General features: G+C 42.9%; 1 protein-coding gene across 2 annotated transcripts in view; it reads left to right on the top strand.

Moving 5' to 3' along the window:
• The window catches only part of LOC134341021 (uncharacterized), a 73,449-nt gene that overhangs the window by 27,474 nt on the left and 21,272 nt on the right, over positions 1-24,703 (top strand). The window lies entirely within an intron of this gene.

Genomic DNA, 24,703 nt, shown 5'->3' with positions numbered 1-24,703 from the left:
ATGCCCACACGACTGGCATGGATAGAAGATTGGCTGACTGGCAGGAAGCAAAGAGTGGGAATAAAGGGGTCCTTTTCTGGTCAGCTAAGAATTCTAAAAGATGTGCTAGCATTAGAGAGGGTCCAGAGGAGATTTACTACAATGATTCCCAGAAGAATGAAGGGGTGGGGGTATCTCACTGAAACCTAGCGAATATTGAAAGGCTTAGATAGAGTCGATGTGGAGAGGATGTTTCCTATGGTGGGAGAGTCTAGGACCAGAGGGCACAACCTCAGAATAGAGGGACATCCCTTTCGAACAGAGATAAAGAGGAATTTCTTTAGCCAGAGGATGGTGAATCTGTGGAATTCATTGCCACAGATGGCTGTGAAGGCCAGGTCATTGGGTATATTTAAAGCGGAGGTTGATAGATTTTGATTAGTCAGGGTGTCTAGGGTTAAGGGAGATGGCAGGAGAATGGGGTTGAATGGGATAATAAATCAGCCATGATGGAAAGGTAGGGCAGACTCGACAGACTGAATGGCCTCATTCTGCTCCTATGTCTAATGGAAACTAAACAGCTTAACTATCCACTCAGACCCTTTGGAAGACTAGTGGCCATGAAGTCATGAGACAAAAAAAAAAATTTGCATGTCATTTTCAGCTCATCCCAATAATATTCCGACCCAATCAATTATTTTCAAAATGAGTTAGTGTAGAAAGTGCAGCAGCCTATTCATGCACAGCAAGCGCCAACAAACAGCAATTTGATAACCATGACCATCAGACGTAGGAGCAGAATTAGGCCATTCAGCCCATCGAGTCTGCTCCACCATTCCATCATGGCTGATATATTTTCTCTCTGAACCCCATTCCCCTGCCTTCCCCCTGTCACCTTTGATGCCCTGACTAATCAAGAACCTAAAATGACCAGATAATCTGATGGAGGGGAACACAGAGTTGCAATACTCTGCTTAAGAATATTCTATGTCAAAATCAGACACTTTTAGTTTAACATCTAATCTTGAAATCAAGGCAAACCTTGGTGGTTGGACTTGGTAGTTCTGATTGGAACAGCCATTGAAACTTTTGTGTCAGACTTCTAAGGATTAAAGATCAACTTTATTCGCCATATACATTTAGATGTATTAAAAATTTGCTGTGGTGTGTTGTTCAGGGTGTGACATGCAACAAAAATCATTCAACAATTATAAGAATAAAGAATTATATAAAAATAAGCTAGTAGCTAAAGTATGGATATGGGTAAAATGTGCATAAATACATAAATATCAACATGTATTTACAATGTAAACAGCTTTATAAACAGTGGTTTAAAGTGTTTACAGTGCAGTGACCGGGGTAATAGAGGAGGATGGGGAGGTTAACTAAAATCAGGTTTACTGTAGTTTCTTCTAATAGTTAAGAAGCATCAATAAAATGCTTGTAATATTAAGCAATCTTGGGTTGAGTAACCTGGTGCTTTGAAAATCATCCGGTGGACGTACTGCAGCTGCGTGTCCAGTGTGGAAAATCAAATCTGCAACAGCTGGTGAGGGCCTTCTACTGGGCCATCTGGCTCTCTCTTTGGGAAGGGAAAATGAGAGAGAGGCATTATTAGCTGTAAGATTAGATTTTGTATGATAAACTAAAGTGTATAAAATTACCAGAAGAGGGAGTGCTCCAACAATTAAAGCAAGCTCGGATCGAATTTTCACTGGCTTTTCCCATGAGCGTTTAGAGAGAATGTTGCTAAGCTCACCTGAGTTGAAGTGAGCTCTGTTACCCTTTGTGTAAAATATTTTTGTAGCATAGGGCGGATGCCCATGCAGCTGAGAGTTGATGGATTGGAAGGGTTAAAATGTGGTGTCAGAAGGAACCTTCTGAATAGCTGAGGTCCCAGTGATTCCATAAGACCTTAAGACATATGAGCAGAATGAGGTCATTCTGTCCATCGAGTCAGCTCTGCCATTCCATCATGACTGATTTATTATCCCTCTCAACCCCATTCTCCGGCCTTCTCCCTGTAACCTTTGACACCCTGACTAATCAAGAACCTGTACAACAGAGAAACAGGCCCTTCAACCCACCATATCTGTGCCAACCATGATGCTAATCTAGACAATACCATTTGCCTGCTCATGTGTCTGCTGAAATGCCCCTTAAATGTTGTTATCAAACATTCCACCACTACCCCTGGCAGCCCATTCTAAGCACCTGCCACTCTCTATGTAAGAAATTACTTCACACATCCCCTTTAAGCTTTCCAAAGTCTGAGCCTGTCATAAGGGCACGGTTGGGAATGAACCCAAGTGCAAGACACAGACACTGAAGTACTAGGGACAGGACTAGGATACAGGGTGATGGCAAGGACATGGACACGAAAACCGAGAACCTGGATCAGGACTGAACAAGACAGCTAGGAGCCCGGGCTTGGACTCCGAGCCAGAGACTGGACAAGGACCCAGTACCTGGGTCTTGCCTCTGGCTTGGACCCCAGAACTAGGCAAGGACGAGGCTTGGCAGGCAGGCAGGACGAGGCTGGAGTCTTCAGGCTAGAGGCTAGAGACTTGGCTTGGCAAGCGGCTAGAGGCTGGGGGCTGGGGGCTGGGCAAGAGACGAGGCGAGGCAAGGCTGGAGGCTGGAGACTTGAGACGAGGCTGGAGGCTGGAGACTTGAGGCGAGGCTGGAGGCTGGAGACTTGAGGCGAGACGAGGCTGGAGGCTGGAGACTTGAGGCGAGGCAAGGCTGGAGACTGGAGACTTGAGGTGAGGCGAGGCTGGAGGCTGGAGACTTGAGGCGAGGCTGGAGGCTGGAGACTTGAGGTGAGGCTGGAGGCTGGAGACTTGAGGCGAGGCTTGGCAGGCTCCTCCTGGGCAGGGCACGGATCACCACCCAACAGAGGCAAGGGACAGAACCAACCCCAGGTAACGGCAAGACGGCCTGGCTTACCTGGGCAGAGGCAAGGGACAGGAAGGGGGCTAGGTACAGGGTGGCTCCAGGACCTGACAGCAAGACAAGGCAAGACTACAGGCAAAGCAAGGCAAGACAAGAACTTCAGTCGAGGCAAGAGTTACCGGCAAGACAAGACAGGGCTTTGGCAAGACAAGGCAGGGCTTCAGGTGAGGAAACAGAAGGCAGAGGAGGGGATACAAGGAGTAAGGACAAGAACAATCCAGCAGCCATGCCCTGGTCTCTGGAGGTATTTATGCAGCCAGCCCCAATGAGCATCAGCTGCCTCAATTAGAGCTCAACAAGAACAGAAACAGGGTAGATAGGAAAACCTGGAGCAAGGGTCGATGGACCAGACTGTGAATTTATTATCAAAGTACGTATACGTCACCGTATACTACCCTGAGATTCATTTTCTTGTGGGTATTCACAGCAAAATAAAAACAATAGAACACGTGAAAAACTGTACACAAGAAAGACAAACAACCAACAATGTGCAAAAGCAGCAAATCATACAAATAATAAAAAAGTAAATAAACAATACTGGGAATATGAACTGTAGAGTCCTTGAAAGTGAGTCCACACATTATAGACCCATCAAGCACTGGAGAAGGAAAGGCAGAAAACACAGATAGATGTGCGTCTTCAGGCAAGTGGTAGAACAACCAGGGCCAGCTCTCAGTTCCCTACTGGGTGGCACAGGTCTAGAGATGATGCTTCCCGAGGTACCTGCCAGGAGGTGTTTCACCCTTCTTTAACCTTGTGTTATTCATGATGAATCTTTATGAATAACTTGTTGTTGGTGGAGCATCCATCTCTGAGCATAAAAGGTTTAATTTCTTGACTCTTTTCAGTCACGTTCTATGTTCTCTCCTCTTCAACCGCTGTAGGGCTCTTCAAAATTCAATATTCATGTTTATTTATCAGGTGTACATGGAAACATACAGTGAAATGCACCATTTGCATTAACAACCAACACAACTGATGATGCACTGGAGGCAGCCTGCAAGTGTCACCACACATTCCAGCACCCACAATGTTTGGTGGAACAAACCAGAACACAAGCAACAAAACAACAACAACAAAAACAAACACCGTTCCTCCCTCCTACCATTGTACATACACAATCCTTTAACCCCTGGACTGGCCTCCAGTGGACACAGACTCAGGCCTGCAGACACCAGGCTTCAAACTCCCCAGCAGAGATTCACAGACTCTTCTGGAACCCATTCAAACTCACAATCATCCTTACTATTCTTCAGTTCCAAAACAGGGTCTCAACCCAATACATTGGCTACCCCTTTGCCTTCACAGATGTTGCCTGACTCACTGAGTTCCTCCAGCAGGTTGCTTTTAGCTTCCTTGCAGTCGTCCTTGGTATCTGGTACCGACTGAGATCAAGTAATCTCCATGAATCTTTATGAATTGCCAGTGAACTCTTGGCCCAACATTTCTCCGCAATCTTTCCTATGGTAAGATTTTTACACAGAGACTGGTGAGTGTGTGGAATGGCCTGGCAGGGGTGGTGGTAGAAGAGGATACATTAGGGACATTTAAGAAAGCATGAGATTGACACATGGATGAAAGAAAAATGGAGGGCTACGGAGGGAGGAAGGGTTAGATTGTTCTCAGAGTTGGTTTAAAGATTGGCACAACATTGTGTGTTGAAGGGCCTGTACTGTGCAGTAATATTCTATGTTCTATTTCCCATCTTCTCAGCTCTGACCCAAATGGAGTTCTCAGCATGTGAGCATTAACATTTGCCTGAGCCGTTCGGTTTATAGCAAGTAGCTTGATATTTACTTTGTTTCAACTACTTCTCTTTAACTTTCCTTCCAGGTTAAGCTGGAACAGATTTTAGCACATTCCATGCCTTCTTGGTATCAGCATTTCTGCAGGGATGTATCCCGCAGTGGTGTAAGGTCTTGCTCTGTGGCTTAGAGGAAAATCTGAATTACACCTAGCTTCCTTAAACTTGTGCACATTTCCCTCAGCTTCTCTCTTTGGGGCGAGATGGTAAGGAGGTGTAAAGTAATCTCTGATATCATCTTGGACAAACTGAAAGTGTGGATCATTTGTCTCATACAATCTCCTCAGGAAAACCAAGCATCATGACAGTGGGTCTCAGTTCTTTTACATAAGTGGGGCATGCACCCCATTGTGATTGGCTGCCTGCCCACCAACACCAGCATGTTCTCTGCACCTTCTTTTGTGATAGTCCTGATGGACACACACTGCCTTTGTTGCAGCCTTGCCAGATATGCACTTGCTGATTTTCAGATCCTTTTGTTTGCTGAGCTGATGCACACCAACAATGGCCATGGTTTTTCGTTTACCCCCAACTCCTAACTGGAGATATCACTGCACAGTGTTTCAGTGTACAGCTGGTGTTGTGGTGCACAAGAAGAGACTAATCCATTGAGACTCCTGTTGCAGTAGTCTCATCTTCTTTGCTGTGTCCTCCCCAATGTTATAACTCACACATCTTTGATATTGATGCTGGGTAATAATCATAAGATATTGTGGCAGAATTAGGCTATGTAGCCAATTGAGTTTGCCCTGACACTTGCCTATGGCTCAGTTCTTTTTCAACCCGATTCTCCTGCCTTTTCCCTTAATGTCCAGACCAATCAAGAACTGATTAATCTCTGCCATAAATACACCCTGTGACTTGGCATCTTGACTTTAACAGTGACATGGAGAGAATGAGTGAAGCTGAAGAAGTTGTTCAGTGCAAGAATGAATTCAGTGAGATGAATGGGTGAAGGTGAGCTAGTTGGGCCTGCAATGAAGCAAGAAGTGATGAACCCTGCAAACATCCTGGTGTGGAATAGGTGTGTAGAGGGCTTATAGAGCCAGTTTGGACCAGGAAATGGGGAGCTGTCAAGGCCCATATCTTCTGCATGGGCACCTTGTTGCCTTCAGGACTCAATACTGGTTTCAGCTATTTTAGATAATTTACTTTCTTTGTTTATAATAGAATTAGATAATTCTGCTGTGAGGAAGCAGAGTGGTTCCGCTGGTACTGCCACTGCTTCACAGCTCCAGTGACCCAGGTTAGTCCTGGCATTGAGTTTGCACCCTCTCCTGAGACTGCACTTGTTTTCGCCCACATCCCAAAGTCATTAAGTGCCATCCTCGTAATCTATTTTAAGATTACTCTAATGCTTCCCCTCCTACACAGTCCTCACTTTTTCTAATATCCATGTACCTTTCCAAGAGTTTCCTAAATATCCCTAATGTATCTGCCTCTACCACCTCCTCTGGCAGGGCATTCCGCCCACACAACCCTTTCTGTGTAAAAGACTTACTCAGAGTCCTGTAGCATCTTCCCCTTAATGGCTCAAATAACTAATGCTGTAAGAAAGTTAGTGTCCAAATAAAGCCTCTTGAGGATGCTGAATATTGCATAGATTTGACTTTCTTCTTTTCACATTTAACTATGAAAAAGCACAAGGCAGATCTAACATGGCAAAAAACATCAGATTCTCACCAGAGTTCCAGTTCAGCCTGCTTCTGCATGTTGCAAAATTTTTGTGCAGTGTACATTTCAAGTTCAAGTTTAATTGTCATTCATCCATACATTGAATAAAGCCAAAGGAACGGTGTTGCTCCAGGGCCAGGTGCCTGTAAAAAGTACCCACCCCCTTTGGAAGTTTTCATGTTGTATTGTTTTACAACATTGAATCACAATGGATTTAATTTGGCTTTTCTCACATGGATCAATAGAAAAAAATTCTTTCGTGTCAAAGTGAAAACAGATTTCTACAAAGTGATCTTAATTAAGTACAAATATAAAAACACAAAATAATTGATTGCATAAGTATTCACCTCCTTCAAGTCAGTATTTAGTAGATACACCTTTGGTAGCAATTACAGCCTTGAGTCTGTGTGGATAGGTCTCTCTCAGCTTTGCACATCTGGACATTGCAATTTTCCCCCATTTCTCTTTACAAAACTGCTCAAGCTGCTGTAGTGAAGTATCCTCACAGCATGATGCATGGACCACCATGCTTCACGGTAGGGATGGTGTGTTTTTGATGATGTGCGGTCTTTAGTCTGATGGCAAAAATGCCCAATTTTGGTTTAATCAGTCCATGGAGCCTTCTTCCAACTGACTTCAGAGTCCCTCACATGCTTCTGGCACACTCCAGCCGAGATTTCATGTGAGATTTTTCAGCTTTGTCCTTCTCTTTGCCACTCTCTCATAAAGCTGTGACTGGTGAAGTACCCAGGCAACAGTTGTATGTGCAGTCTCTCCCAGCTCAGCCACTGAAGCTTGGAACTCCTCCAGAGTTGTCATAGTGGCCTCCCTCGGTAGTCCCCTTCTTGCACGGTCACTCAGTTTTTGAGGACAGCCTGCTCTAGGCAGATTTACAGCTGTGCCATATTCTTTCCATTTCTTGATGATTGAATTTTAACTGTACTCCAAGGGACATTCAGTGACTTGGAAATTTTCTTGTATCTGTCCCCTGACTTGTGCTTTTTACGGAGTTGCTTGGAGTGTTCTTTTGTCTTCATGGTGTAGTTTTTGCCAGGATACTGACTCACCAGCAATTGGACCTTCCAGATACAGGTGTATTTTTACTACTATCAATTGAAACACTTTAGCTGCATATAGGTCTCCAAAAGCAGATTTCCATTTAACCAATTATGTGACTTCTAAAACCAATAGGCTGCACCAGTGATGATATGGTGTATCATATTAAAGAGGGTGAATACTTATGTAATCAATTATTTTGTGTTTTATAATTGTAATTATTTTAAATCACTTTGTAAGGATTTGTTTTTACTTTGACACAAAGGTCTTTTTTTCTGTTGATCAATGTCAAAAAAGGCCAAATTAAATCCACTGTGATTCAATGTTGTAAAATAGTAAAACATAGAAACTTCCAAGGAGGGTCAATACTTTTTATAGGATTGTATGTTTATTCCAGGACAGGAAAGACCTACATGAAATCCATGAGGATTTCGATATTTGAGATAAATGTTTCCCCAAACAACTGATGTCAAGATTAAGGAAGGCATTCTTGTTGATCCACAAAACAAACAGGTCATTAATGACAGGCAATTGGAAGAACCTCTAGTGGGACTGGAGAAAATCACATGGAAGGCATTCAAGAATGTTGTTGAAAATTTTCTTGCCACCTACAGAGCACTAAACTACGTGTAGCTGGTTGACAACATGCTTCAAGCACACAAAACCATGGAGTGAAACATGTCACTAAAGATTAAATTTCTGCATTCCTATTTAGACCTCTTCCCTGCAAATCTTGGCGCTGTCAGTGACAAGCATGCTGAAAGCTTTCACCAAGATATTGCCGTCATAGAGAAACGGTATCAGGGCAACTGGAATCCATCAATGCTGGCTGATTATTGTTGGACGCTTAAGCGAGAAGCCTCAGACACTGAGTACAAATAAAAATCATTAACAAAATACTTTTAGCTTAGTTGAACTGTTGCAAAATGTCAGCACCATTATGCAGTTAAAATATTCAATAAAAGTTGATTTCTTTTTTCTCCAAATTCCTATGTGATACAAGTAGTCTGTAATTATATTTCTGTTCAGCTTCAAGTGGTCTATCAAAGACAAAAAAAAAAATCTGCGGAAGCAACACTTTTGAAAAAATTTGTTGTCCAGTGTTATCAAAGTACATACCAAGTCACCATACACAACTCTGAGATTTTTCTTGTGGGCCTTCACAGACAATGAAAAGAATCTCAATAGAATCGATGAACAACTGTACAAGATGGACGAACAACCAATGTGCAAAAGACAACAAACTACAAGTACAAAAAAGAAAAAAAAAACAAAATAACAATAGTAAATAAATAAGTAATATATATTGAGAGCCTAAGTTGCAGAGTCCTTCAAAGTGAGTCTATAGGTTGTGAAATCAGTTCAGTGTTGGGGTGAGTGAAGTTATGCCTTGCCTTGACGTATTAGTAGTAGAAGTTATCCCAGATGGTACCAACTGTTTGTGAACCTGGTGGTGTGGGTCCTGAGGCTCCTGAACCTCCTTCTCGATGGCAGCAGCGAGAAGAAAGCATGGTCTGGATGCTGGGGGTTCCTGATGATGGATGCTGCTTCCCTGTGGCAATGTTCCATGTAGATGTTGGGGAGGCCCTTACCTGTGATGGACTGGGCCGTATCCATTGCTTTTTGTTGGCTTTTCTGTTCAAGGACCTTGGTGTTTCTATACCAGACCATGATGAAACTAGTCAATATAATCTCCACTGCGCATCTACGGTATAGAAGTTTGTCAAAGTTTTCGATGACATGCTGAATCTTTGCAAACTTCTAAGAAAGTAGAGGTACTGCCTTGCCTTCTCTGTAATGTCACTTATGTGCTGCTTGACCCAGGACAGATCCTCTGAAGTGATAATGCCAAGGAATTTAAGTTACTGATCTTCTCTACCTTTGATTCCTCATTGTGGACTGGCTCATGGACCTCCAGTTTCCTCCTCCTGAAGTCTCCAGCTCTTTGGTTTTGCTGCCATTGAGTGAGAGATCGGTGTTGTTGCACCTTCAGTCAGATTTTCAATCTCCCTCCTAAATGCTGATTACTCACCACCTTTGATTCAGCCTACAACAATGGTGTTGTCAGCAAACTTAAATATGGCATTGGAGATGTGCTTAGCCACACAGACATAAGCATAAAGCAAGTGTGCTGATGGTAATTAATAGAAACATAGAAAACCTGCAGCACAATACAGGCCCTTTGGCCCACAATACTGTGCAAACATGTACTTACTTTAGAAATCACCTCTGGTTACCCATAGCCTCTGTTTTTCTCAGCTCCATGTAGCCATCCAGGAGTTTCTTAAAAGACCCTATTGTATCCCACTCCACCACAGCCGCCGGCAGCCCATTCCACGCACTCACCACTCTCTGCGTAAAAAACTTACCCCTGACATCTCCTCTGTACCTACTTCCAAGCACCTTAAAACTGTGCCCTCTCGTGTTAGCCATTTCAGCCCTGGGAAAAAGCCTCTGACGATCCACACGATCAATGCCTCTCATCACCTTATACACGGAGGAGATGTTGCCAATCTGAACTGACTGGGTTCTGCAAGTGAGGAATTCTTGTTACAGTCGTTGTCTTTGCCGTTTCAATTTGTCCAATATTTGCACTAATACTGCATCAGGTACTGACAGAAACTCCTGAAGAAGGGTCTCAGCCCAAAACATCAACTGTTTATTTCCCTCCATAGACGCTGCCTGACCTGCTGAGTTCCTCCAGCATTTTGTGTGTGTTGCTCAAGATTTCCAGCGTCTGCAGAATCTCTTGTGTTTTTGACAGAGATTCTGGTGTTTTTAGAAGCCATCTCCATTGCTATTTACATACATGCTCAAACATTAAATCGTATGCATTCAATAAATTAGGTTGAAATTGCTCAACTGTTAAGCTGCACACAAACCTATCTCACAGCACTTGGTGGAGAAGGACGTGGAAATTAAAGGTCATGACAAATTCTTCAATATCACTATATGATCTCAGGTTTTTGGTCATGAATTTTTAACTTTCAACAATGTCTGAAGAGGCTGTGTTAAAGTGATTCTACAATCTCTACCAACTCATTAAATATGTTTCGTCTTGCTTGGCGCTAGGAGGTCTCCCAGGGAGGCATACCTTTATTACCCTACCCTACTCTATTTGAGACTACCCTCTGTCAGGAAATGCAGAGGAGCCTTGACCCAAAAGCAGAGCAGCAGAGATAATTTAGCAATGAATGATAACTTTAATAACAGACTGCAAAAATAATAAGCCACAAAGGGCAACAAAACAAGAGAGAGCAGGTAATAAGCACCACAGGCAACAAGATAACTGAAGACTGGGAGCAACTGCTTGAGGCTGGCTGCAAGTGATGGGTTAGAAATGAGTGGCAACTCCTAACTCCTGTTAGCTGGGTGGAGACTGGGAGGTGCCTGCCTGGGCAGGGCTGACACCCTACTATGATTTCTCAGATGGTTTTATTTTGAACAAACCTCAACTTCAATGGTGTTGTTCACCCTGCAAAATACCTCCACCCAATTTTACAGACTTTGAGAGAAACAGCAGGGAAATAGATCCTTCAGCCCATTGGGTTCATGCCAGCCATTAACAGCCCATTTACAGTAATCGTACATAAATTCCATTTTGTATTTCCCCTCACATTTTCATCAACTCCTACCATTTATCTACACAGCAGGCCAATTTACAGTGAACCTGTTAACATACCAACCTGCACATATAATGGGGGGCGGGGGGAGGATGTCAGAGGTATGTTCTTTACCTAGGTGTGTGGAATGCTTGCTAGAGGCAGATCCATTAGGGGCATGAACGAAACTCTTAGATAGGCACATGGATGATAGATAAATGGAGGGTTACTTAGGAGGGAATGGTTGGATTGATCCTAGAGTAAGTTAAAAGGGCCTGTACTGTGCTTTAATACTCTATGTTCAACATAACATCCCAAATCCTGTACTCTGCCCAGATTTTTGAAATCTAGTGTGCCAAAAGCTCTCTTTACAGTCCTATCTACCTGAGCTTTGAAATACTCATTATTTTAAAGATTTTCTATTATATCATTCTTGATTATGTTTGAAATCTCCACCAGTTCTTCCTCCAGTTCATAATTGATCCCAAAGAAATACATAAACACTTAAGGTGTAAATCAAACTGTATGTATGTTCTTGATGCCTATCTGCCATCAATGACATATATACAGAAAGGTATCAGAAAAGGACCAATAACGTCATGAAGGAACCCACCCACCCTGCTCATGGATTGTTTGTCCCACTCCCATCAGGGAGGAGGCTACGTAGTGTCCACACCAGGACCACCGGACTCAGAAACAGTTACTTTTTTGAAACAGTAAAGTGGATCAACACCTCCACCCACTAACCCACCCCTCCACATCCCCAACCACCACTACTTTATCATTTCTTGTCAGGGTCACCTTGTGTACAGATACTCCTGTGCCTATCATCATGCGATCAATCTATATATACACAAGTTATCTTATGTATCTATATTTATTGTGTTTTATTATTATTATTGTGTATTTTATCTTACTGTGTTGTTTTTTTGTGCTGCATCAGACCCAGAGTAACAATTATTGCATTCTCCTTTACACTTGTGTACTGAAAGGGGCATTAAACAGTCTTGAGTCTTGAGTCTTCTTGAATCTAGAGAGATATTGTGTACAGGTTGGCATAATTATGCACACAAAGTTCCCTTAGAAATATCTTTGCTTCTCTAACTTTGATCTTCTTCTTTCCTATACATTTATTCATTCCCATCACCAGTTCTGAGTCTTTAGTCTCAAACTCCTGACAACTGCAATTCTCCTACCTTTGACTGTCTTCACCTTTCTCATCCCTTTACGATGATCCTTCAATTCTAGTGCCTCAACATCTAGTAATACAACATAATGGGTCTGATCACAAACAAGAGAATATCTGCAGGTGCTGGAAATCCAGAGCAACTCGCATAAAATGCTGGAGGAACTCAGCAGGTCAGGCAGCATCTATGGAAAAGAGTAAACAGTCGATGTTTCGGGGCAAGACCCTTCGTCTCCTGTGTGTGATAATGGGTCTGACATCAATTTTATTTTGAAAATGCTCCTATGAAGCGGCTGTTAATATTCATTGTTGCTGAGTTAAAGTGACTATTTAAATGCTGTCTCACCTGCTGAGTTCCTCCAGCATTGTGTTGCTCTTTTCACAAAATCTGCTTCAAGCATTAACTTGAAATGGCAACTCTGAGTCTGTCTGAGTATTTCCAGGATTTTCTTGGACCATAAGATGTAAGATGTAAGAGTGGAGTTAGGCTATTTGGCCCATTGTGTCTGCTCCCCCGTTCCATCACGACTGATTTATTATCCCTCTCAATCCCATTCTCCTGCCTTCTCCCTGTAACCTTTGACACCTTTACTAATCAAGAGCCTATCAATCTCCGTTTTAAATACACCCAGTGACTTGGCCTCCACAGCTGTCTGTGGCAATGAATTCCACAGATCCACTACCTTCTGGCTAAAGAAATTCCTCCTTATCTCTGTTCTAAATGGACATCCCTCTATTCTGAGGCTGTGCCCTCTGATCCTATACTCCCCCACTAAAGGAAATATCCTCTCCACATTATCTCTATCTAGACCTTTCAATATTCAACAGGTTTCAATGGGATCCTCCTTATTCTTCTCAACTCCAGTGAGTATAGACCCAGAGCCATCAAATGCTTCTCATACGTTAGCCCTTTCATTCCTAGAATCATTCTTGTGAACTTCCTCAGGACCCTCTCTAATGTCAACACATTTTCTTGGAAAAGGGGCCCAAAACTGCTCACAGTACTCGAAGTGCAGTCTAATCAATTTTTTTTTCAAATGAATGCTAACATTGCATTTGCCTTCCTCGCTACCAACTCAACCTGCAAGTGAACCTTTAGGGAATCCTGCATGAAGACTTCAAAGTCCCTTTGCACCTCAGAATTTTGAATATTCTTCCAAAGTGCATGAACAGACACCTCCCTACACTATATTCTATCTGTCACTTCTTTGCCCATTCCCCCAATCGAAGTCCTTCTGCAGACTTTCTGCTTCCTCAACACCACCTGCCCCTCCATTTATCTTTGTATCGTCCACAAACTTGTTTTTATTTTTTCTTGCTTTTATTCCAGGTTAGAATGTGTTGGTCTTGGGTTGTTGATACACTTCAGAAGCACATTGAAAAGTGGTTAATATAAGAAAGGGGGAATGCAAACAGTGGAGAGTTGGATTAGACTGCATAATTTATGCTTAATCCTTCTGGAATTGTCTCTGAATATGCAAACAAATCAAAATCCCACCAATGGAGATCAAACTGGCACTTGACCCCGTTTCAACTGCATTATTAAAACCAGCTCCTTGATACAGCATGGCTTCGAGAATCTGCCAAGCCTCAATTTCCTAATCTACCCCAACAGGAAATTAAAACAAATACACAACTTCAACAGAATCAGAAAGATAAATGCTTAAAATTCATAATTTACTGTGATTGTTTTGACTGTTAGAAACAAAAATGATGTTGCTGCTGGATATTATATCATCCAGATGTGATAAAGCGGTAACAGACATTCTTGGGTTTAGAATTCATGGTTACACAAGGCAATGCAAGATATCCTTGCTTTTTAAATGATAGAATTAGCTCATTACTGTAAAAAAATGAGTTTTGAAAATGAAATTCCACCTCAGGGGCCAATATCACATTTTTTTAATTTTATGGCAAGCAAAGCATTTTGGAAAATGAGCACTAGCAGCAATGAGGAGAAGCATGCAGATCAAGCATTAAGGATGAACTGATTGGTGGTCGTTTATAAACTGTTGTTTTGAAGATGCTCATTTGCCTGCGTAATTCTGAAACTGCCATTGTGACATACAGTAATGAAAAAAAGTCCCTGTTCTTCACAAAACCATGTTCATATTGTAATAGTCTCCATACTCCAGCAACCATACATAGTGAAATAGATTTTTGGAAGTTTTTCTGCAGTTGGTAGATTCAGTGACTGTGGCTGCTGACTGACTGTGTGCAGTATGTATGCTCTCCCTGAGACTGCATGGGTTTGCGCTCCCTCCACATCCCAAAGATAATGTCGGTTGGCAGGCCAATTGGCCACTGTAAATTCCTTCTGGGGTGTAGGTGAGTGGTGGAATCTGGGGGTGGGGAGGAGCTGATGAGAATATGGATAGATATTAAAAATTGGAATTAATATAGATTAATGTAAGTGGATAGTCCGTGAGGGCTGAGAAGGCCGATAGGCCTGTGTTCATGCTGTATATCCCCATGCCTCTTTGATTGATTCTCCCAACACCTTGCTTCTCTGTTGTTCTTCGATCAAGTTGAGTGTGAGCTGATCAAGTTGCCTCCATACTGCCTTATACCATCCTAGGAAACTTGTGGATGGGAGATTTGGCTCTTTTCTTGCCTTTCTCCCTGTGGGTTGAAAGGATTCTGTTGTGTCAGACTCAGATTCATTTATTTATTACATTTGTCAGAACATACACTGCTATACATTGTTTGTGTTAGGACCACAAGACATAGGACTAGACATAAACTATTCGGCCCATCAAGTCTGCTCCACCATTCTATCATGGCTGATTTATTATCCCTCTCAACCCCATTCTTCTGCTTTCTCCTCATAATCTTTGTTGCCCTGACTAACCAAGAATCTATCAAACTCTGCTTTAAATGAATTCCACAGATTGACCACCCTCTAGTAAATTAAATACCTTCTCAGTTCTGTTCTAAATGGACATCTCTCTATTTCCTCTATTCTGAGGCTGTGCGCTCTGGTTCCAGACACAGCCAGTAGAGGAAATGTCCTCTCCCCATCCATGCTTGTTATGTTTTGTAAATTCTAATTCAGAGGAAGACATGGGAGTAGGAATTACAGGTCTAACTTCAAGGTTACCTAAAGCGAGACTGAGTCATGTCATCTGCAGAAATTCTCTGATGACTCAGCAATAGTTGGGTGTATAAAGGGAGGACGGGAGGATGAATACAGGGCCCTGGTGGAGGACTGTGTCAAATAGTGCAAGCTGAATTATCTGCAGCTGATCATCAGTAAGACGAAGGAGATGGTGACAGACTTTGGGAAGACTAATCCTGCACAGTTCCCTGGTACTGGTGATGGTGAGAATGTGGATGTGATGGGGACCTACAAGTACCTGGGGGTGTACCTGGATGACAGTGGAGCACCGACACAGAGGCTGTGTACAAGAAGGGCCAGAGTCACCTCTACTTCCTGAGGAGACTGAGGTCCTTTGGAGTATGCAGGCCTCTCCTGCACATCTGTTCTACCAGTCTGTTGTCGCCAGTACAATCTTCTATGCGGTGGTGTGCTGGGGCAATGGTATCAACACAGGTGATGCCAACAGGCTCAATAAACTGATTAGAAAGGCCAGCATGCCAATTAGGGAGTCAAATTGGACACACTGGAGGCTGTGGTAAAACAAAGGACCCTCAGGGAAAATCCTGGCAATTCTGGACAACGTTTCTCGCTCTCTGCATGCCACCTTGGCTGAACAGAGGAGCACTATTAGTGATAGACGAAGACAACTGCACTGCTCCAAAGAGAGCTATATGAGGTCATTCTTACCCTCGGCCATTAGGCTGTATAATGAGTCAACCTGTAGCCAGGGAAGTGATGTCCCCCTCGTTAGATTGTTTGAGGTAACTTTTTTTTTATTCTTTCTATTTCTCTTCTAATATTTATATTTGCTATATAATACAACTACTATATACAGACATCCACAGCATCGAGTTATAGAAAAGTACAGCACAGAAACAGGCCCTTTGGCCCATCCAGTCCATGCCAAACCATTTATACTGCTGACTCCCATTGACCTGCACCGGGATCAAAGCCTTCCAGACCTCTACTATCCATGTGTCTATCCAAAAACTTCTCTTCAATGTTGAAATCACGTTCGCATGCACCACTTGTGCTGGCAGCTTGTTCCACACTCTCACCACCCCCTGAGTAAAGATGTTTCTGCTCATGTTCCCCTTACATTTTCACCTTTCACCCTTAAGCCGGGAAGCCACCCAACCTCAGTGGAAAAATCCTCCTTGCATTTACTCTATCTAGACTCCTCATAATTTTGTATACCTCTATCAGATCTCCTCTCAATCTTCTATGTTCGAAGGTCCTAATAATAAAGTCCTAATCTATTCAAATCTTTCCTTACAACTCAGGTCCTCCAGACCTGGCAACATCCTTGTAAATTTTCTCTGTCCTCTTTCAATATTATTTACATCTTTCCTGTAGGTAGGTGACCAAAACTGCAAATTAGGCCTCACCAATGTCTTATACAACTTTAACGTAACATCCCATCTCCTGTACTCAATACTTGGATTTATGAAGGCCAATGTACCAAAAGCTTTCTATTTCCCTGCAACACACACAAAATGCTGGAGGAACTCAGCAAGCCAAACAGCATCTATGGAAAAGAGTATAGTAGATGTTTTGGGCTGAGACCCTTCAGCATGACTTTCTATCTCCCTGTCTCTTATCTTGTTAATGTGCAGCACCTTGTCAAAGGCCTTCTGAAAATCTAAGTCAACAACATCCACTGACTTGCCTTTTGTCCATCCTGCCTGTTATCTCCTCAAAGAATTCCAACAGATTTGTCAGGCAAGATTTCCCTTAAGGAAACTATGCTGACTATGGCCTATTTTATCATGTGCCTCCAAGTACCCTGAGACCTCGTCCTTAATAATGGACTCCAACATGTTCTCAACCACTGAAGTCAAGCTAATTGGCCTATAATTTCCTTTCTTCTACCTCCATCCCTTCCCGAAGATTGGAGTGATATTTGCAGTTTTCCTGTTCTCCAGAACAATTCCAAATTCTAGTGAATCTTGAAAGATCATTATTACTGCCTCCACAATCTCTTCAGCTACCTCTTTCAGAACACTGGGGTGTAGTAAGTCTGGTCCAGGTGACTTATCTACCTTCATGATCTAGTGCTTTCCTGGCATATATGATGAATAAACTTTTTTCGGGCTTCCAGCCAGGTACAGGTATCGTTTTTAACTGATGCTTCAAGGACAGACTCTGCCATCTTCATCAGGGATGATGCCTGGGCATGTCTAGTCCGGTGGTATTTATACTCCCGTTGCATGCCCCTCACGATTGGTTAGTCTTCATCCAGTCAGGTTTCCCTTGATTGTTTACAATCAAATTCCAGTTCTTATGTAGATCGAGACCTTTGTTTTTCTTTTCCTTTAGTTTTATTTCAATGGCTTCCTTCACCAGGCGCTCCCAAAAGCCTTTGGAATGGTACAGTAGTTTTGTGCCATCAAGATCAATCTGCGAATGCAATGTTCTGCTTCTGCTGATTTCTCTGGACAACCCAAACGGATACACCTCCTGTGCTCCTTTTTGCTGGTTTCCACCGTGCATCCCATCTGGCCGATATACACTGCTCCACATTCACAGGGAATCCTGTAAAAGCCAGCCATCCTGAGTCCCAGGCCATCTTTGACCCGCATAAACTGTAATTTGAGCTTTCTTGAAGGTTTGTGGATAGTAAAAATCCTGTATTTCTTCAGAATCCTGGCAATCCTTTCAAGAACCGTGGAAATATAGGGAAGACAAGCAGAAAACGACGGTTTCCTCCTCATTGTTAGGTTTTCTTTAGGGATCGCCTAGTGAAGGAAGCCATTGAAATAAAAGGTTTCCTGTTGGCATCATCCCTGATGAAGATGGCAGAGTTTGTAATCAAAACATCAGTTAAAATCCATACCTGTACCTGGCTGGAACCCTGAGAAAAGTTTATTTTATCAATCTTTGGCTTCCCAAGCACCTTCTCCCTAGTAATAGCAACTACACTCACTTCTACCCCCTGACTCTCTTGAATTTCTGGCATACTGCTTCCACAGTGAAGACTGATGCAAGATACTTATTCAGTTCAGCCATTTCTTTGTCTCCCATTACTACTATCCATTTTCTAGCGGTCCAATATCTACTCTCACCTCTCTTATACTCTTTATATATCTGAAAAACACATTTGGCATCCTCTTTGATATTATTGGCTAGCTTACCTTCATATTTCATCTTTTCTCTCCTTATGTTTTTAAGTTGCCTTCTGTTGGTTTTTAAAAGCTTCCTAATACTTTAACTTATCACTAATTTTTGCTATATTATATGCCCTCTCTTTTGCTTTTCTACTGTCTTTGAGTTCCCTGGTCACCCACAATTGGTTCAGCCTGCCTTTAGAATACTTCTTCTTTAAGATGTATCTATCCTGTGCCTTCCAAATTGCACCCAGAAACTCCAGTCATTGCTGCTCAACCGTCATCCCTGCAAGTGTCCCCTTCCAATCAACTTTGCCCGGTTTCTCTCTCATGCCTCTACAATTTCCTTTATTCCACTGTAATACTGAAATATTTGACTTTATCTTCACCCTCTCAAACTGCAGGGTGAATTCTATCATATTATGATCACTGACTCTTAAGTTGGTTAACAACCAACACAACTGAAGGATGTGCTGGGGGCAGCCTGACCTCCGACCTTTGGACATGCTAACCCAGTGGCTACGACCTTCAGGCCTCGACCTCCAGACTCGCCGAACCCTGGCTGAGGTTGAATAAATGGAAGCACAATCTTAATGCTTCATTGCCAGAATGTCAGAACAGCATTGGCACTGATTGGCACAAGTGGAGTGTCTTGCGTATTTGGAAAACTCTTTGTAAAAATCTGTGAGATTTTGCTTATTTATTAAGAATTGATTTTGACCAAAAAAGACATTGAAGAAAGATTTTTTACCCTTAGACCAGAAGACATAGGAGCAGAATTAGGCTATTCAGCCCATCGAGTCTGCGCCACCATTCCACCCATTCTGTTAAGGGTGATCTAAATCAGCCTATATTTTAAAATTTCTTGCACAGTAATCCTTTCAAAGTGCAATAAATGTTAGAGTAGTTTATTAATGGTGCAAGATATTCTCTTAACCCATATAAATATACTCAGACTCTGTGCTTGTGCCCATGTTTTCTATGTTGGAGGGACTACCAATCTGACAGGGGTACCTGCCATTTATGAATATATGCAGAACAAATGGCGACTGCTTATTCTTTTCCAGAGATGCTGCTTGACATGCTGAGTTTCTCCAGCATTTTGTTTTTTTTGTAATTTATTTTTTATTGAATTTCATCGTCAAACAAACATTTCCATCAGATGTATTTCAGATACTGTACATATATATCATATAATCATATTTGTCACAAATCTCTACATAATATTTATCTGAGGTATACACTTATAGAAAGGAGAGGAAAGAAAGAACAATTGAAAGAAGAAAACTACGTACAGAGTAGGGAGTGATTTTTTTTACAACATATTCATTGATAGTAAGAATAAAATCAGGCCGATGAGGTGTCATATAGCTAAACCATTTTTCCCAGTATGAATCAAATTGTTCCAACTCATGATTAACAGATGCTGTTATCTTCTCCATTTTGTAAATGTCCATTGTAATTTCCATCCATACATTTAGAGTTGGGCTCTCCTGTGATAACCATTTCCTGGTAAGAGTCTTTTTACCAGCCACTAGCAGTACATTCATTAAATATTTATCTCTTTTCAACCATTCTTGAGGTACATACCCAAAATATATGGTCTTACTCTCGAAGGGTATTTCACATTTAAAGATGTCTTGTAGGGTATTGTGTATCCCACTCCAATAGTCTGTGATAACGGAGCATTCCCAGAAAATATGATAATGGATTGCATTTTGATTTCCACAATTTCTCCAGCAAACGGGGGGGAGGGGGGTTACTGTCATCGTAAACACGAGGAAATCTGCAGATGCTGGAAATTCAAGCAACACACATCAAAGTTGCTGGTGAACGCAGCAGGCCAGGCAGCATCTCTAGGAAGAGGTGCAGTCGACGTTTCAGGCCGAGACCCTTCGTCAGGACTAACTGAAGGAAGAGTTAGTAAGAGATTTGAAAGTGGGAGGGGGAGGGGAGATCCGAAATGATAAGAGAAGACAGGAGTGGGAAGGATGGAGCCAAGAGCTGGACAGGTGATTGGCAAAAGGGATATGAGAGGATCATGGGACAGGAGGTCCGGGGAGAAAGAAAAAGGGAGGAGGGAAGCCCAGAGGATGGGCAAGGGGTATAGTCAGAGGAACAGAAGGAGAAAAAGGAGAGAGAGAAAAAGAATATGTGTATATAAATAAATAAATAACAGATGGGGTACGAGGCGGAGGTGGGGCATTAGTGGAAGTTTGAGAAGTCAATGTTCATGCCATCAGGTTGGAGGCTACCCAGACGGAATATAAGGTGTTGTTCCTCCAACCTGAGTGTGGCCTCATCTTGACAGTAGAGGAGGCCGTAGATAGACATGTCAGAATGGGAATGGGATGTGGAATTAAAATGTGTGGCCACTGGGAGATCCTGCTTTCTCTGGCGGACAGAGCGTAGGTGTTCAGCGAAACGGTCTCCCAGTCTGTGTCAGGTCTCGCCAATATATAGAAGGCCACATCGGGAGCACCGGACGCAGTATATCACCCCAGCCAACTCACAGGTGAAGTGTCACCTCACCTGGAAGGACTGTTTGGGGCCCTGAATGGTGGTAAGGGAGGAAGTGTAAAGGCAGGTGTAGCACTTGTTCCTCTTACAAGGATAAGTGCCAGGAAGGAGATCAGTGGAGAGGGATCGGGGGGGGGGGGAATGAATGAACAAGGGAGTCGCGTAGGGAGCGATCCCTGCGGAAAGCAGAGAGAGGCGGGGAGGGAAAGATGTGCTTAGTGGTGGGATCCCGTTGGAGGTGGCGGAAGTTACGGAGAATTATATGTTGGACCCAGAGGCTGGTGGGGTGGTAGGTGAGGACAAGGGGAACTCTATTCCTAGTGGGGTGGCGGGAGGATGGTGTGAGAGCAGATGTGCGTGAAATGGGAGAGATGCGTTTGACAGCAGAGTTGATAGTGGAGGAAGGGAAGCCCCATTCTTTAAATAAGGAGGACATCTCCTTCGTCTTGGAATGAAAAGCCTCATCCTGAGAGCAGATGCGGCGGAGACGGAGGAATTGCGAGAAGGGGATAGCATTTTTGCAAGAGACAGGGTGAGAAGAGGAACAGTCCAGTGAGAGTCAGTAGGCTTATAGTAGACATCAGTAGATAAGCTGTCTCCAGAGATAGAGACAGAAAGATCTAGAAAGGGGAGGGAGGTGTCGGAAATGGACCAGGTAAACTTGAGGGCAGGGTGAATGTTGGAGGCAAAGTTAATGAAGTCAACGAGCTCAGCATGCGTGCAGGAAGCAGGGCCAATGCAGTCGTCAATGTAGCGAAGGAAAAGTGGGGGACAGATACTAGAATAGGCATGGAACATAGATTGTTCCACAAAGCCAACAAAAAGGCAGGCATAGCTGGGACCCATACGGGTGCCCATAGCTACACCTTTAGTTTGGAGGAAGTGGGAGGAGCCAAAGGAGAAATTATTAAGAATAAGGACTAATTCCGCTAGATGGAACAGAGTGGTGGTAGAGGGGAACTGGTTAGGTCTGGAATCCAAAAAGAAGTGGAGAGCTTTGAGACCTTCCTGATGGGGGATGGAAGTATATAGGGACTGGACATCCATGTTGAAAATAAAGTGGTGGGGGCCAGGGAACTTAACATCATCGAAAAGTTTAAGAGCGTGAGAAGTGTCACGAACATAGGTGGGAAGGGATTGAACAAGGGGGGATAAAACAGTGTCGAGGTATGCAGAAACGAGTTCGGTGGGGCAGGAGCAAGCTGAGACAATAGGTCGGCCAGGACAGGCAGGTTTGTGGATCTTGGGTAGGAGGTAGAAACAGGAAGTGCGGGGTGTGGGAACTATAAGGTTGGTAGCAATGGATGGGAGATCCCCTGAACGGATAAAGTCGGTGATGGTGTGGGAGACAATGGCCTGGTGCTCCTTAGTGGGGTCACAATCGAGGGGTAAATAAGAGAGGTATCCGCGAGTTGTCGCTGTGCCTCGGCAAGGTAGAGGTCAGTACGCCAGACTACAACAGCACCCCCCTTATCGGCGGGTTTTATAGTAGGGTTAGGATTAGTGTGGAGGGAGTGGAGAGCACAGCGTTCGGGAGGAGTGAGGTTGGAATGGGAACAAGGTGCGGTGAAGTCGAGACGGTTGATGTCCCGTCGGCAGTTATCAATAAAGAGATCCAGAGCAGGTAGAAGACCAGAGCGGGGTGTCCATGAAGAAGAGGAGGGTTGAAGACGGGAGAAGGGGTCATCGGTGGGGGTGGAAGAGTCCTTGCCGAAGAAGTAGGCTCGGAGACGGAGACGACGGAAGAAAAGTTCCGCATCATGGCGAACACGGAACTCGCTGAGGTGTGGGCGAAGGGGGACAAACGTGAGGCCCTTACTGAGAACAGAGCGTTCTGCCTCCGACAGTTGAAGGTCGGAGGGGATGGTAAAGACCCGGCACAGATGAGAAGTGGGATCAGAGGGGGGAGGGGGGAGGCTGGGGGTGTCAGTGGAGAGGGGAGGGTTGGGGTGAGAGGAAGATGGAGCCTCTGAGGGCCCAGGAGCTGATGATGGAATGTGAGAGAGACGGGTTTGCAGAGTGGTGGTGGGGGAAGGGGAGACGGGAGTCACAATAGCAGCACGTGAAGACCAAGCCTGGAGTTCAAGGCTGGAATCATAATGGGATTCCTGAGAGGGTGTAATAAAATACCTTTTTCCACCCGAACTCCCTCCATTTCTGTGAACTGGTACACTTCCATATTATTGTCCAGTCTTCCTCAGATATTATTATCCCTCCTTCCTTCTCCCATTTTGTTTTAATGTATGAAGTCGAATGTGTCTTAAGATTTGACAAACCCTTAAACACGCTTGAAATGATTCTACTACCGTTATCTGAATTATATGCTTTTCTAAATAACTCTATCAGACATGCACTTGCCTTGGTTACATTTTTAACCATCCTATTAATATACTGTCGCATCTGTAAATACCGATAAAAGTCTTGTTTTTCTAATAAGTGTTTCTCTTTGAGCATTTCAAAACTGAACAGTGTTCCTTCTTTCATTATATTGCAAATAGCTGTTATTCCTTTAGCTGTCCAGTCCTTAAATCTAGCATCCAGTTTATTCGGCATAAAATCGGCGTCATACGCACACCATTTAAGAATTGCAATGTCTCTCTCTAAGTTTATATTCCTTTATAATAGTTTTCCATATTTTAAGAGTCCATTTCACCCACAGGTTATCAATAGTATTTATGTAACTTCGTAGATTGTTATCAGCCAAAATTGCCTGTATGGGGATGGAAAGTATCCTTTCTTCAATGTTTTTCCATTGAGTGCCGCATGATGGGTTGCACCAGTATATCACGGCTCTCAATTGTGCTGTAAAATAATAATCTCTAAGAGAAGGTAGGCCCCATCCCCTCTTTTCCTTGGCTAATTGCAAAGTTTTGAGACGAACCCTAGGCCTTTTACCTTGCCATATATATCTTGATAGCATCTTATTCCATTCATTGAATTGATTTTGGTTAATCTCTATTGGTAGGGTCTGAAAGAGATATAGTAGTCTGGGCAATATATTCATTTTAATAGATTCAATCCTTGAACTAAGACCAAGAAAAGGAATTAGGTTCCATCTTGTTACAGCTTCCTTAATTTTTTTTTATATATAGGCTGATAATTGCATTCTGATAATTTTGCCAAATCTTTTGGCATAATGATGCCCAAATATTTGAAAGACTCTGTTTGCCATGCCCAGGGATATCTACTTTCAATTTCTCTTGGTGGGCTATAGTTATATGAAAGTAATTGGGTTTTATCTATGTTGATCTTGCATCCTGATAATTGACCATATTGTTCAAAGGATTGCATGAATTTAGGTAAAGAGTATGTTGGTGGTTGGTTGTCCTAGATAGATCAAAATGTCATCCACGTAACAGGCCAATTTATGCTCTGTCCCTCTAATAGTAATTCCCCTAATATCTTCATTTTGTCTGATGTATTGAGCTAATGGTGCCAGATATAATGCGAAGAATAGTGGTGACCATGCACAACCCTGTCTCGTGCCCCTTTCTAGGGTAAAACTATTAGATAAATATCCATTGATTTTAATCCTAGCAGTAGAATTGTCATATAGTGCCTGTATAGTTTTAATAATTGTGTCATGTAGACCAAATCTATCTAAAACTCTGTAAAGAAAATTCCAATTAACCGAATCAAATGCCTTTTCAGCGTCCATGCTTATCACTATTGCTTCAATTTCATTTTTTTAATATGATCCATAATGTGAAGTGTCCTTCG

This window comes from Mobula hypostoma, chromosome X2 (genome assembly GCF_963921235.1).
Source record: "Mobula hypostoma chromosome X2, sMobHyp1.1, whole genome shotgun sequence".
Taxonomy (NCBI): Eukaryota; Metazoa; Chordata; class Chondrichthyes; order Myliobatiformes; family Myliobatidae; genus Mobula; species Mobula hypostoma.
The sequence above is the reverse complement of the archived record's forward strand: the minus strand, read 5'-3'. Positions and strand labels throughout refer to the sequence as shown.